Source organism: Bombina bombina, chromosome 4 (assembly GCF_027579735.1).
Source record: "Bombina bombina isolate aBomBom1 chromosome 4, aBomBom1.pri, whole genome shotgun sequence".
Classification (NCBI taxonomy): Eukaryota; Metazoa; Chordata; class Amphibia; order Anura; family Bombinatoridae; genus Bombina; species Bombina bombina.
Genome location: NC_069502.1, coordinates 297050302 through 297065525, shown reverse-complemented (window position 1 = coordinate 297065525; position 15224 = coordinate 297050302).

Genomic DNA, 15224 nt, shown 5'->3' with positions numbered 1-15224 from the left:
TTTTACAGGTAAATTAGTTAATTTATTTAACTAGGTATAATAGATATTAAATAGTTATTAACTATTTAATATCTACCTAGTTAAAATAATTACCCAATTACCTGTAAAATAAATCCTAACCTAAGTTACAAAATACACCTACACTATCAATAAATTTAATAAACTACAAACATCTATCTAAAAATACAATTAAATTAACTAAACTAAAATTACAAAAAAAACCAAACACTAAATTACAAAAAATAAAAAAAAGATTACAAGATTTTTAAGCTAATTACACCTATTCTAAGCCCCCCTAATAAAATAATTAAACCCCCAAAATAAAAAAAATTCCCTGCCCTATTCTAAATTAACAAATTTCAAAGCTCTTTACCTTACCAGCCCTTAAAAGGGCCTTTTGTGGGGCATGCCCCAAAGAATTCAGCTCTTTTGCATTCAACAAATACAATCCCCCCCCCCCCCATTACAACCAACCACCCACATACCCCTATTCTAAACCCACCCAAACCCCCCTTAAAAAAAGCCTAACACTACCCCCCTGAAGATCTCCCTACCTTGTCTTCACCACACCGGGCTGAACTCCTGATCCGATCCGGGCGATGTCGTCCTCCAAGCGGCAAAGAAGAATTCTTCCTCCGGCGACGTCTTCCTCCAAGCGGCAGCAAAGTCTTCATTCTTCCGGCGGCATCTTCAATCTTCTTTCTTCGCTCCGCCGCCGCGGAGCATCCATCCCGGCCGACTGCTGAACTTGGAATGAGGTACCTTTAAATGACGTCATCCAAAGATGGCGTCCGCCGAATTCCGATTGGCTGATAGGATTCTATCAGCCAATCGGAATTAAGTTAAAAAAATCTGATTGGCTGATTGAATCAGCCAATCAGATTCAAGTTCAATCCGATTGGCTGATCCAATCAGCCAATCAGATTGAGCTCGCATTCTATTGGCTGATCGGAACAGCCAATAGAATGCGAGCTCAATCTGATTGGCTGATTGGATCAGCCAATCGGATTGAACTTGAATCTGATTGGCTGATTCAATCAGCCAATCAGATTTTTTTAACTTAATTCCGATTGGCTGATAGAATCCTATCAGCCAATCGGAATTCGGCGGACGCCATCTTGGATGACGTCATTTAAAGGTACCTCATTCCAAGTTCAGCAGTCGGCCGGGATGGATGCTCCGCGGCGGCGGAGCGAAGAAAGAAGATTGAAGATGCCGCCGGAAGAATGAAGACTTTGCTGCCGCTTGGAGGAAGACGTCGCCGGAGGAAGAATTCTTCTTTGCCGCTTGGGTAGGTAGATTAAATTAGGGGTTAATAATTTTTATATAGGTGGCGGCGGTGTAAGGGGTCAGATTACGGGATAGATAAGGTAGATGGCGGTGGTTTTAGGGGCTCACAGTAGGGGGGTTAGTTTATGTAGATGGCGGCGGGGTCCGGGAGCGGCGTTTTAGGGGGTAATAACTTTATTAGGGATTTCGGGGGGGGGGGGGGATCGCGGTTGACAGGGAGATAGACATTGCGCATGCGTTAGGTGTTAGGTTTATTTTAGCAGATCGCGGTTGACAGGGAGATAGACATTGCGCATGCGTTAGGTGTTAGGTTTATTTTAGCAGCCAGTTTAGGAAGTTACGGGGCTCCAATAGTCAGCGTAAGGCTTCTTACGGCTGCTTTTTGTGGCGAGGTGAAAATGGAGTAAGTTTTCTCCATTTTCGCCACGTAAGTCCTTACGCTGCATATTGGATACCAAACTGCGCGGGTTTGGTATACCTGCCTATGGCCCAAAAAACTACGGGCGACGGCAGAAATATACGCGCGTAACTTCTAGCTTACGCCGTATATAGGATACCAAATCCGCGCAATTATTGGCGTCGCCGGCTTTTGCGGGCGACGATTTTTATCGGATCGACCCCCTTGTTGGCTTTAATTGTTTTTCAATAGCCAACCTCCACATACCAACTGCTTTATTTTGAGTCTTGAGTCTGCAGCTAGCAAGGCTAGCAATGAGCATTATTTTATTATAAAGTGTACAGTTTTGCTGCTGTTATCTGCTTAAGCCAATTAGGTAAAGATATGCAGCAAAGTTAGCCTTTAAAAGTCTGCATTGTGCATTTCCAGCTCTGGGGATTTGCAAATCCATAATTTTCAGAGCTAGACTGAAAGTAGGCAAACTAAATAACAGATGTATATTGCAAAGTTGTTTTATTTCGCATAACTAAGCATTTTATATAAAATCTCAAAGTGTTTACTGCCCCTTAAATGATTATTGTAAATAAACTTAATAAGTGTAATGTAGGTGTCGGCGATGTCGGGTGCGGCAGATTAGGGGTGTTTAGACTCAGGGTTTATGTTAGGGTGTTAGGTGTAAACATAAATTTATGGCTAGATTTAGAGTTTGGCGTTAGCCGTCAAAACCAGCGTTAGAGGCTCCTAACGCTGGTTTTGGGCTACCGCTGGTATTTGGAGTCAGTCAGGAAAGGGTCTAACGCTCACTTTGCAGCCCGCGACTTTTCCATACCGCAGATCACCCTACCGCCATTTGCATATCCTATCTTTTCAATGGGATCTTCCTAACGCCGGTATTTTGAGTCTTGGCTGAAGTGAGCGTTAGAAATCTAACGACAAAACTCCAGCCGCAGAAAAAAGTCAGGAGTTAAGAGCTTTCTTGGCTAACGCCAGTTCATAAAGCTCTTAACTACTGTGCTCTAAAGTACACTAACACCCATAAACTACCTAAGTACCCCTAAACCGAGGTCCCCCCACATCGCGGCCACTCTAATAAAAATTTTTAACCCCTAATCTGCCGACCGCACACCGCCGCCACCTACATTATCCCTATGAACCCCTAATCTGCTGCACCTAACACCGCCGACTCCTATATTATATTTATTAACCCCTAATCTGCTGCCACCAATGTCGCTGCTACCTTACCTACAATTATTAACCCCTAATCTGCCGACCGGACCTCATCGCTACTATAATAAAGTTATTAACCCCTAATCCGCCTCACTCCCGCCTCAATAACCCTATAATAAATAGTATTAACCCCTAATCTGCCCTCCCTAACATTGCTGACACCTAACTTCAAGTATTAACCCCTAATCTGCCGACCGGACCTCACCGCTACTCTAATAAATTTATTAACCCCTAAAGCTAAGTCTAACACTAACACCCCTCTAAGTTAAATATAATTTTTATCTAACGAAAAAAAATATTTCTTATTAAATAAATTATTCCTATTTAAAGCTAAATACTTACCTGTAAAATAAACCCTAATATAGCTACAATATAAATTATAATTATATTGTAGCTATTTTAGGATTAATATTTATTTTACAGGCAACTTTGTATTTATTTTAACTAGGTTACAATAGCTATTAAATAGTTAATAACTATTTAATAGCTACCTAGTTAAAATAATTACAAAATTACCTGTAAAATAAATCCTAACCTAAGTTACAATTAAACCTAACACTACACTATCAATAAATTAATTAAATAAAATACCTACAATTAAACCTAACACTACACTATCAATAAATTAATTAAATACAATACCTACAAATAAATACAATTAAATAAACTAACTAAAGTACAACAAATAAAAAAAGCTAAGTTACAAAAAATAAAAAAATTAATTACAAACATAATAAAATATTACAACAATTTTAAGCTAATTACACCTACTGTAAGCCCCCTAATAAAATAAAAAAGCCCCCAAAATAATAAAATGCCCTACCCTATTCTAAAATACAAATAGAAAAGCTCTTTTACCTTACCAGCCCTTAAAAGGGCCTTTTGCGGGGCATGCACCAAAGAATTCAGCTCTTTTGCCTGTAAAAAAAACATACAATACCCCCCCCCAACATTACAACCCACCACCCACATACCCCTAATATAACCCAAACCCATCTTAAATAAACCTAACACTAAGCCCCTGAAGATCTTCCTACCTTGTCTTCACCATGCCAGGTATCACCAATCCATCCAGGCTCCAAAATCTTCATCCAAGCCCAAGCGGGGGCTGGAGATCCATCATCCGGCTGAAGTCTTCTATCAAGCGGCAAGAAGAAGTCCAGAAGAGGCTCCAAAGTCTTCATCCTATCCGGGCAGAAGAGGAGATCCGGACCGGCAACCATCTTCATCCAAGCGGCATCTTCTTTTTTCATCCAATGACGAGCGGCTCCATCTTGAAGACCTCCGGCGCGGACCCATCCTCTTCTTCAGACGTCCTAAGTCCGAATGAAGGTTCCTTTAAATGAGGTCATCCAAGATGGCGTCCCTCGAATTAAGGTAGGAAAAATCGCTCGTCATCGGATGAAGATAGAAGATGCCGCTTGGATGAAGATGGTTGCCGGTCCGGATCTCCTTTTCTGCCCGGATAGGATGAAGACTTTGGAGCCTCTTCTGCACTTTTTCTTGCCGCTTGATAGAATACTTCAGCCAGATGATGGATCTCCAGCCCCTGCTTGGGCTTGGATGAAGATTTCGGAGCCTGGATGGATCGGTGATACCTGGCATGGTGAAGACATGGTAGGAAGATCTTCAGGGGCTTAGTGTTAGGTTTATTTAAGGGGGGTTTGGGTTAGATTAGGGGTATGTGGGTGGTGGGTTGTAATGTTGGGGGGGGTATTGTATGTTTTTTTTACAGGCAAAAGAGCTGAATTCTTTGGGGCATGCCCCGCAAAAGGCCCTTTAAAGGGCTGGTAAGGTAAAAGAGCTTTTGTATTTTAATTTTAGAATAGGGTAGGGCATTTTTTTATTTTGGGGGGCTTTGTTATTTTATTAGGGGGCTTAGAGTAGGTGTAATTAGCTTAAAATTGTTTGTAATTAATTTTTTTATTTTTTTGTAACTTAGCTTTTTTTATTTTTTGTACTTTAGTTGGTTTATTTAATTGTATTTATTTGTAGGTATTGTATTTAATTAATTTATTGATAGTGTAGTGTTAGGTTTAATTGTAACTTAGGTTAGGATTTATTTTACAGGTAATTTTGTAATTATTTTAACTAGGTAGCTATTAAATAGTTATTAACTATTTAATAGCTATTGTACCTAGTTAAAATAAATACAAAGTTGCCTGTAAAATAAATATTAATCCTAAAATAGCTACAATATAATTATAATTTATATTGTAGCTATATTAGGGTTTATTTTACAGGTAAGTATTTAGCTTTAAATAGGAATAATTTATTTAATAAGAAATAATTTATTTAGTTAGATAAAAATTATATTTAACTTAGAGGGGTGTTAGTGTTAGGGTAATACTTAGCTTTAGGGGTTAATACATTTATTAGAGTAGTGGTGAGGTCCGGTCGGCAGATTAGCGGTTAATACTTGAAGTTAGGTGTCAGCGATGTTAGGGAGGGCAGATTAGGGGTTAATACTATTTATTATAGGGTTAGTGAGGCGGATTAGGGGTTAATACATTTATTATAGCAGCGGTGAGGTCCGGTCAGCAGATTAGGGGTTAATTATTGTAGGTAGCTGGCGGCGACGTTGTGGGGGGCAGATTAGGGGTTAATAAATATAATATAGGGGTCGGCTGTGTTAGGGGCAGCAGATTAGGGGTACATAGGTATAATGTAGGTTGCGGCGGTGTACAGAGCGGCAGATTAGGCGTTAATAATAATATGCAGGGGTCAGCGATAGCGGGGGCGGCAGATTAGGGGTTAATAAGTGTAAGGTTAGGGGTGTTTAGACTTGGGGTACATGTTAGGGTGTTAGGTGCAGACTTAGGAAGTGTTTCCGCATAGGAAACAATGGGGCTGCGTTAAGAGCCGAATGCTGCTGTTTTGCAGGTGTTAGGTTTTTTTTCAGCTCAAACTGCCCCATTGTTTCCTATGGGGGAATCGTGCACGAGCACGTTTTTGAAGCTGGCCGCGTCCATAAGCACCGCTGGTATTGAGAGTTGCAATGGCGTTAAATATGCTATACGCTTCCTTTTTGGAGCCTAACGCAGCCCTTCTGTGAACTCTAAATACCAGCGGTATTTAAAAGGTGCAGGGGAAAAAAAGCCAGCGTTAGCTACACGGGTCGTTACCGACAAAACTCTAAATCTAGCTGTTAGTTTCCCCATAGGAATCAATGGGTCTGCATTACGGAGCTTTACGCTGCTTTATTGCAGGTGTTAGGCATTTTTTTCAGCCGTCTCTCCCCATTGATGTCTATGGGGAAATCGTGCATGAGCACATAAAACCAGCTCACCAAAGCGCTGGTATTGGAGTGCGGTATGGAGCTCAATTTTGCTTTACGCTCACATATTGCCTGATAAAGCCGGGTTTTTGCAAACCTGTAATACCAGCGCTGTAGGTAAGTGAGCGGTGACATTAACTTGCAAGTTAGTACCGAGCTGCTCATAACGCAAAACTCATAATCTAGCCGAATATTATTTGTAGGTTAGCTCCTATTTTCCTAATATAGTCATATTATTTTAATGTAAAGAGCTTATAACACCATCTGTCATATTTGTTGGTTCTTGGGAGACTTCCAGAATATATACTTGTGTAATCAGTAAATGCAGAAATCATCATAGCCCTTGCTTGTTTAGAACCATGGATATCCATAATTAGTTTATCTTCATCTAATATCATTTTGTAGAATAATTTGCATGAGGTCTGATTTGTTTACCTTTTTAAATCAGAAATTCATATATTTTTTCCCTTCAAACCTATATACACATTAGTCTTTGTTTTAATGCAGAGCTATATCCTGAAAGTTTCTGGTAATAAAATGAAAGCTCATTTTTTTATGAATGTCATTTTTAATAAACCAAATAGATGCTCTCTGTCTCATTAAATTTATAGCTGAATGCACTCTGCTTTGAGAAGCAAGTTTATTACATTTGATGCAGACAATATGGGACAAGTTTTTTTTTTTACATCTATTTGTGTAATATATACTGGAAGCTGAGCAGAACAGATGTCAGAGAAGATACAGCACACATGTGGAGAAGAATTATTTATTATAAGCTTCCAACTTGGTGTTAGGTTAATGGAACAATAAGGTTGAAAAAAAAAATCTATTAAAATTGCCCTAGGGTACACACAATAGTAATAAGCATTTTACATCTCTAGCATTCCTGCACATATGAATTTGCTATGAGAAAACACTGCTTGTAGCTTTATTTTTTTTTTATTTCTTCATTTTGTAAACCATTCCTTTCAAAAAGAAAAGTGACTGTTTAAAGTGACAAGTCAGAATTAAACTTTCATGATTCCGATAGGGCATGCCATTTTAAACAACTTTCCAATTTAATTCAAATGTGCTTTGTTCTATTGGTATTCTTTGTGGAAAGCTAAACCTAGGTAGGCTCATATGCTTATTTCTAAGTTGTTAAATTGCCTATTATCTCAGTGCATTGACAGTTTTTCACAGTTAGACACTGTTAGTTCATGTGTGTCATATAGATAACATTGTGCTCACTTCTGTGAAGTTAGCAGCACTGATTGGCTTAAGTTCATGTCTGTCCAAAGAACAGAGATAAGGGGGCAGTCTGAAGAGGCTTAGATACAAAGTAATCACAGAGGTAAAAAGTATATTAATATAATTGTGTTGGTTATGCAAAACTGGGGAATGGGTAATAAAGGGGTTATCTATCTTTTTAAGCAATACAAATTCTTGAGTAGACTGTCCCATTTTTTAAGTTTTAAAAACCATCTAAATACGATTTACAAAATGGGATCATCAGTATTTTTTGCTTATGATTAGTTAATCATGCAAATATATGTTGCCAATTGCATTTTGCTTTATGTTGACCTTCATGGTGTTTTACAGGCTTTTTGCACACCCTCACAGAAAGAAGATATAACCAAACAATAGGAAACAGTTATATCATCAAACGTTAATACATTCGTGCACATTATGGGCTAGATTACAAGTGGAGCGCAATTTAGCAATCCGACTCAATCGTAAACTTCGCTAGATGGGGGCATTTTGCACACATCAGGTAGCATGCCTATTACAAGTCAGAAAAAAATAATTGTGCTCAAGCAAAACTAGACACGTACTCACAATTATCGCAACTGCATTAACTTCTGTTCCCCATAGAGGTCAATGGAGAACGCATACCTATACTCACACGTTAAGCCGATAGGAGTATTCCTATGTTCTTCACATAGAAAATAATGTGCTAGTTATTATTCAATATATATTTCTTGTTCTTGTAAAATACATATCTATGCAGGTAGTCCCCATGCTACGAACAAGATAGGTTCTGTAGGTTTGTTCTTAAAGTGTCAGTAAACCTTAAAAATAATGTTATATAATTCTGAACATAGTGCAGAATTATTTAACATTATATTAGCCTTATCTGAATAAAACGTAATATTCCCTTTGAATTTTAAAAAAAAAAACGTCTGTTTTACAGACCTTCTCTCTGTGCTCTTCTGAGCGGGTCTGTTTTATTCACACAGCGCATCGGGCCAGCTGTATAGTCACAGCCCGGCCCGACCGCGCCATTATACACAGTGCAGCTCGCTCCTGCTCTGTCTGACAGCAGGAGCGAGCTGCACTGTGTATAATGGCGCGGTCAGGCCGGGCTGTGACTATACAGCTGGCCAGATGCGCTGTGTGAATAAAACAGACCCACTCAGAAGAGCACAGAGAGCGGGTCTGTAAAACAGCCGTTTTTTTTTTTTTTTTAATTCAAAGGGAATATTACGTTTTATACAGATAAGGCTAATATAATGTTATATAATTCTGCACTATGTGCAGAATTATATAACATTATTTTTAAGGTTTACTGACACTTTAAGAACAAACCTACAGAACCTATCTTGTTCGTAACATGGGGACTACCTGTATAGATATGTATTTTACAAGAACAGTATCATATATATATATATATATATATATATATATATATATAAATATATATTGAATAATAACTAGCACATTATTTTCTAAATTCAAAGGGAATATTACGTTTTATACAGATAAGGCTAATATAATGCTATATAATTCTGCACTATGTGCTGAATTATATAACATTATTTTAGAGGTTTACTGTCCCTTTAAGTTGAATTTGTATGTAAGTTGGAAGAGGCACTTTTTTTAGGTGAAACTCTAGCCAAACATTTTTTTTAGTTTTGGATAGCAAAGGTAAAAGTTTGTATTGCTCTCTGTGTCCCTGTTCAGAAAATTTCACATCAATTTCTGTCCTTGTGACAATTGGATTTTGCTTATTTTAGGTTATCCTGGAAAGAAGGATTGACGATAAAGCTCTGTTTTCTCCATTGTAAGTACGAGTTGTACTTAAGCCGGATGTCTGTAACCTGGGGACTGCCTGTACCTATATATTTATTGGAATGGACATACAGGTATAGGTATATATAGGTATATATATATATATATATGCAGTTGTATACAAAAGTTTAGGCACACCTGACAATTTCCATGATTTTCATTTATAAATAATTGGGTGTTTGGATAGCTATTTCATTTTGATCTATCAAATAACTGAAGGACACAGTAATATTTCAGTAGTTAAATGAGGTTTATTGGATTAACAGAAAATGTGCAATATGCATCAAAACGAAAAAAGACAGGTTCATAAATTTGGGCACCCTTGTCATTTTGTTGATATGGATACCTGTAACTACCTAGAACTGATTAATTGGGACACACAATTGGTTTGGTGAGCCCATTAAGCCTTGAACTTCATAGACAGGGGCATCCATCATCAGAAAAGGTATTTAAAGTGGCCAATTGCAAGTTGTTGTTCTCTTTGACTTTCCACTGAAAAGTGGCAACATGGGGGCCTCAAAACAACTCTCAAATGACCTGAAAACAAAGATTGTTCAACATTATGGTTTAGGGAAAGGCTACAAAAAGCTATTACATAGATTTAAGCTTTCAGTGTCCAATGTGAGGAACATAGTGAGGACATGGAAGATCACAGGCACAGTTCTTGTTAAGGCCAGAAGTGGCAGGCCAAGTAAAATATCGGAGAGGCAAAGGAAAAGGATGATGAGAACGGTCAAAAACAGCCCACAGACTACCTCCAAAGACCTACAGCATCATCTTGCTGCAGATGGTGTCACTGTGCATCACTGTGCATCAATCAACAATTCAGCGCACTTTGCACAAGGAGAAGCTGTATGGGAGAGCGATGCGAAAGAAGCCTTTTCTGCAAACACGCCACAAACAGAGTTGCTTGAGGTATGCAAACGCACATTTGGACAAGCCAGCTTCATTTTGGAAGAAGGTGCTGTGGACAAAGATTGAGTTATTTGGTCATAACAAGGGACATTGTGCGTGGTGGCATAAGAACACCACGTTCCAAGACAAACACTTGCTACTCACAGTAAAATTTGGTGGATGTTCCATCATGCTGTAGGGCTGTGTGGCCAGTGCCGGTACTGGGAATCTTGTTAAAGTTGAGGATCGCATGGATTCCACTCAGTATCAGAAGATACTTGAGAATAATGTTGAGGAATCAGTCACAAAGTTGAAGTTACGCCGGGGCTGGATATTTCAACAAGACAACGACCCAAACACTGCTCAAAATCTACTCTGGTATTTATGCAGAGGAACAAGTACAATGTTCTGGAATGGACATCCCAGTCCCCAGACCTGAATATCATTGAAAATCTGTTGGGTGATTTGAAGCGGGCTGTCCATGCATGTCAACCATCAAACCTAACTCAACTGAAGATGTTTTGCAAAATACCTTCATCCAGAATCCAGACACTCATTACAGGCTATAGGAAGCATCTAGAGGCTGTTATTTCTGCTATAGGAGGCTCTACTAAATATTGATTAAATATTTCTGTTGGGGTGCCAAAATGTATGCACCTGACTAATTTAGTTTTGATGCATATTGCACATTTTCTGTTAATCCAATAAACCTCATTTCAGTACTGAAATATTACTGTGTCATTCAGTTATTTGATAGATCAAAATGAAATTGCTGATCCAAACACCCAATTATTTATAAATGAAAATCATGGAAATTGTCAGGGGTGCCTAAACTTTTGCATACAACTATATATATATATATATATATATATATATATATATATATATATATATATATATATATATATATATATATATATTTATATTACAATAAAAAAGACATTATCTGAACATTGGAATGTGAAATATGTTCAGTACATTTACAGTAAAACACACAAGTACATAAATACATATGTACACATACAGGGAGTGCAGAATTATTAGGCAAATTAGTATTTTGACCACATCATCCTCTTTATGCATGTTGTCTTACTCCAAGCTGTATAGGCTCGAAAGCCTACTACCAATTAAGCATATTAGGTGATGTGCATCTCTGTAATGAGAAGGGGTGTGGTCTAATGACATCAACACCCTATATCAGGTGTGCATAATTATTAGGCAACTTCCTTTCCTTTGGCAAAATGGGTAAAAAGAAGGACTTGACAGGCTCAGAAAAGTCAAAAATAGTGAGATATCTTGCAGAGGGATGCAGCACTCTTAAAATTGCAAAGCTTCTGAAGCATGATCATCGAACAATCAAGCGTTTCATTCAAAATAGTCAACAACAGGGTCGCAAGAAGCATGTGGAAAAACCAAGGCGCAAAATAACTGCCCATGAACTGAGAAAAGTCAAGCGTGCAGCTGCCAAGATGCCACTTGCCACCAGTTTGGCCATATTTCAGAGCTGCAACATCACTGGAGTGCCCAAAAGCACAAGGTGTGCAATACTCAGAGACATGGCCAAGGTAAGAAAGGCTGAAAGACGACCACCACTGAACAAGACACACAAGCTGAAACGTCAAGACTGGGCCAAGAAATATCTCAAGACTGATTTTTCTAAGGTTTTATGGACTGATGAAATGAGAGTGAGTCTTGATGGGCCAGATGGATGGGCCCGTGGCTGGATTTGTAAAGGGCAGAGAGCTCCAGTCCGACTCAGACGCCAGCAAGGTGGAGGTGGAGTACTGGTTTGGGCTGGTATCATTAAAGATGAGCTTGTGGGGCCTTTTCAGGTTGAGGATGGAGTCAAGCTCAACTCCCAATTCTACTGCCAGTTTCTGGAAGACACCTTCTTCAAGCAGTGGTACAGGAAGAAGTCTGCATCCTTCAAGAAAAACATGATTTTCATGCAGGACAATGCTCCATCACACACGTCCAAGTACTCCACAGCGTGGCTGGCAAGAAAGGGTATAAAAGAAGAAAATCTAATGACATGGCCTCCTTGTTCACCTGATCTGAACCCCATTGAGAACCTGTGGTCCATCATCAAATGTGAGATTTACAAGGAGGGAAAACAGTACACCTCTCTGAACAGTGTCTGGGAGGCTGTGGTTGCTGCTGCACGCAATGTTGATGGTGAACAGATCAAAACACTGACAGAATCCATGGATGGCAGGCTTTTGAGTGTCCTTGCAAAGAAAGGTGGCTATATTGGTCACTGATTTGTTTTTGTTTTGTTTTTGAATGTCAGAAATGTATATTTGTGAATGTTGAGATGTTACATTGGTTTCACTGGTAAAAATAAATAATTGAAATGGGTATATATTTGTTTTTTGTTAAGTTGCCTAATAATTATGCACAGTAATAGTCACCTGCACACACAGATATCCCCCTAAAATAGCTATAACTAAAAACAAACTAAAAACTACTTCCAAAACTATTCAGCTTTGATATTAATGAGTTTTTTGGGTTCATTGAGAACATGGTTGTTGTTCAATAATAAAATTAATCCTCAAAAATACAACTTGCCTAATAATTCTGCACTCCCTGTATATATTATAAATATATATATACAGTGTATCACAAAAGTGAATACACCCCTCACATTTTTGTGAATATTTTATTATATCTTCTTATGTGACAACACTGAAGGAATTGTACTTTGCTACAATGTAAAGTAGTGAGTGTACAGCCTGTATAACAGTGAAAATTTGCTGTCCCCTCAAATAACTCAACACACAGCCATTAATGTTTAAACCATTGGCAACAAAAGTGAGCATACCCCTAAGTGGAAATGTTTAAATTGGGCCCAGTTAGCCATTTTCCTTCCCTGGTGTCATGTGACTTGTTAGTGTTAAAAGGTATCAGGTGTGAACGGGGAGCTGGTGTGTTAAATTTGGTGTTATCGCTCTCACACTCTCTAATACTGGTAACTAGAAGTTCAACATGGACCCTTGATCCTGGGGTACACTGCTCCGGCATATTAAGGATCCTTGCCAATCTTCACAACGGATAGTCACTGCTGCAATGTCACTTACTTTGTGTGTCCCGTGGTGTGCCGTGGAAACTCCTCTATATCATACCTTACTTGCGCTGATATCCTGCGGCTGTGCTTAGAGTGCAAATGTAGAGTCAGAGATTCTCCAAATGGCCGTAGGTGGGCAGGAACAGCTCGGTCAGCCTAACCGGAGCTGTAAACAAACTGTGCAATTATGCAACTAGTGTTTCGTCGCTGGGCAAATTTCATGCGGCTTTCTCATGCGTAACTTCCCATTTGTTGTTCTCCCTCCCGGGAATTTATACTCTTTTCCAAAGTTCCTATGCAGTTACTTCCTGTTTAGTGTCCACATCGTTATACAAATGGTATTTATTATTACCATGATCATCATTTCAGTATGTAACTTGCATATTTCCTAACGACAAATGAACTGTAGTTCTGCATATATTAAAAACAATACTTACAATCTACTATATCACAGGGTAGGGAAGCCTGTCAATGACTTACTAATGTGAATGTAACCAAACAGAGCAGTGTACCCCAGGATCAAGGGTCCCTTGTGCGAGGGTATGTCCCTCAGGAGGTAGTACCCGTATATGAAGGGGTTATGTGCTTGTTTTTCCTGAATAGGATACCTTATGGAGATACAGTATTACCTATGTTTGGTCCCAATTGTGTTTGTGTGAACGGCTATGACTAACTTGCTTTTCTCAATTTACACACCTGCATACCTTGCTTTGCTTTGCCTAGTTGCAAATGTATAGTTAGTCCAATAAAAAAGTATCATTGCTCAATGCAATACTATTATTTTGATATCTAAATCTCTGGACTAACACAGCTACTCCAATCAAAGTGACTCTATATATATATATATATATATATATATATATATATATATATATATATATATATATATATATATAAAGAGAGAGAGAGAGAGAGAGAGAGAGAGAGAGTCTATTTCAATGAAGGACTGCACTCACTGGGTTTAGTTCAAAAGATGATTAAATATTTAATGTGGTGACCACATTAAAGATTTAATCATCTTTTGAACTAAACCCAGTGAGTTCAGTCCTTCATTGAAATAGACTGTATTATTGACTCAGCACCCTGGTTGATGACCCATCTATACCTATATATATATTCATGTTTATATGTAGGTATATATATATATATATATATATATATATATATAGTACCAAAAAAAACTTCAGATATCTGTAGAAATATTTATTTATGAATAAATAGAACATATTCTTTTATGTGAAGAACATTGGAATGTGAAATATTTATATTTTCATGTTGGGTTAGCGCACATGAGAATATGAGATCAGGTTTGCTCGCAAGTTTGGTATTTTTTTTGGCTTAGCGCAAGAGTGAAAACAATTAACTTTAAACTCATAATACGAGCGCAACTCGACGAGCGCAAAAAACTTACTTCTAACGCAGTTAAAGTTCTTTGCAGGCCTTTTTTTTCTTCTAAAACCTGAGACCTCATATCTTTGAGCCCTTATAACGTTTAAATAATTTTTATGAGACAGTGTTATTATGAGTGTAACTGTACATTTAAATATATTTTTTATGTGTTTTTGGACAATCTGTGATGGGCACAATGATAGTTGGGTAACACAATGTCCCACCTAACAGCACTACCTTAGCCCCAATGTTAATCCTTTGATGTATTTTTTGATAACTATCAGTAATTTACCCATTGGCTGCCAGTAACATACAAATAACAAGTAAACAGAAGTGATTTTAAACCCTTGTCTGCCCATCGCTACTTTCTGCTCCATACTGTAGGGCATATAGGCATGGGGACTTATTATTATTTTTTTTTAAAAAAAAATTGCACAAGCACTTGTTAATTTACAATATTTAGTTTTTATTAAAAATATTTAAGGTAATATTCAGGGGCCCTGGTTGGTCTCAGTCTGCCCCTGTTGCAATGAAATTGTTGTTACCAGAGCTTTGATATTTGGTCAGAGTAGCTTGGTTCCATTACCTTTCACTTTCCTCTCTCTGCCTCTGTTTATGTCTCTTTTGTTTCTTTA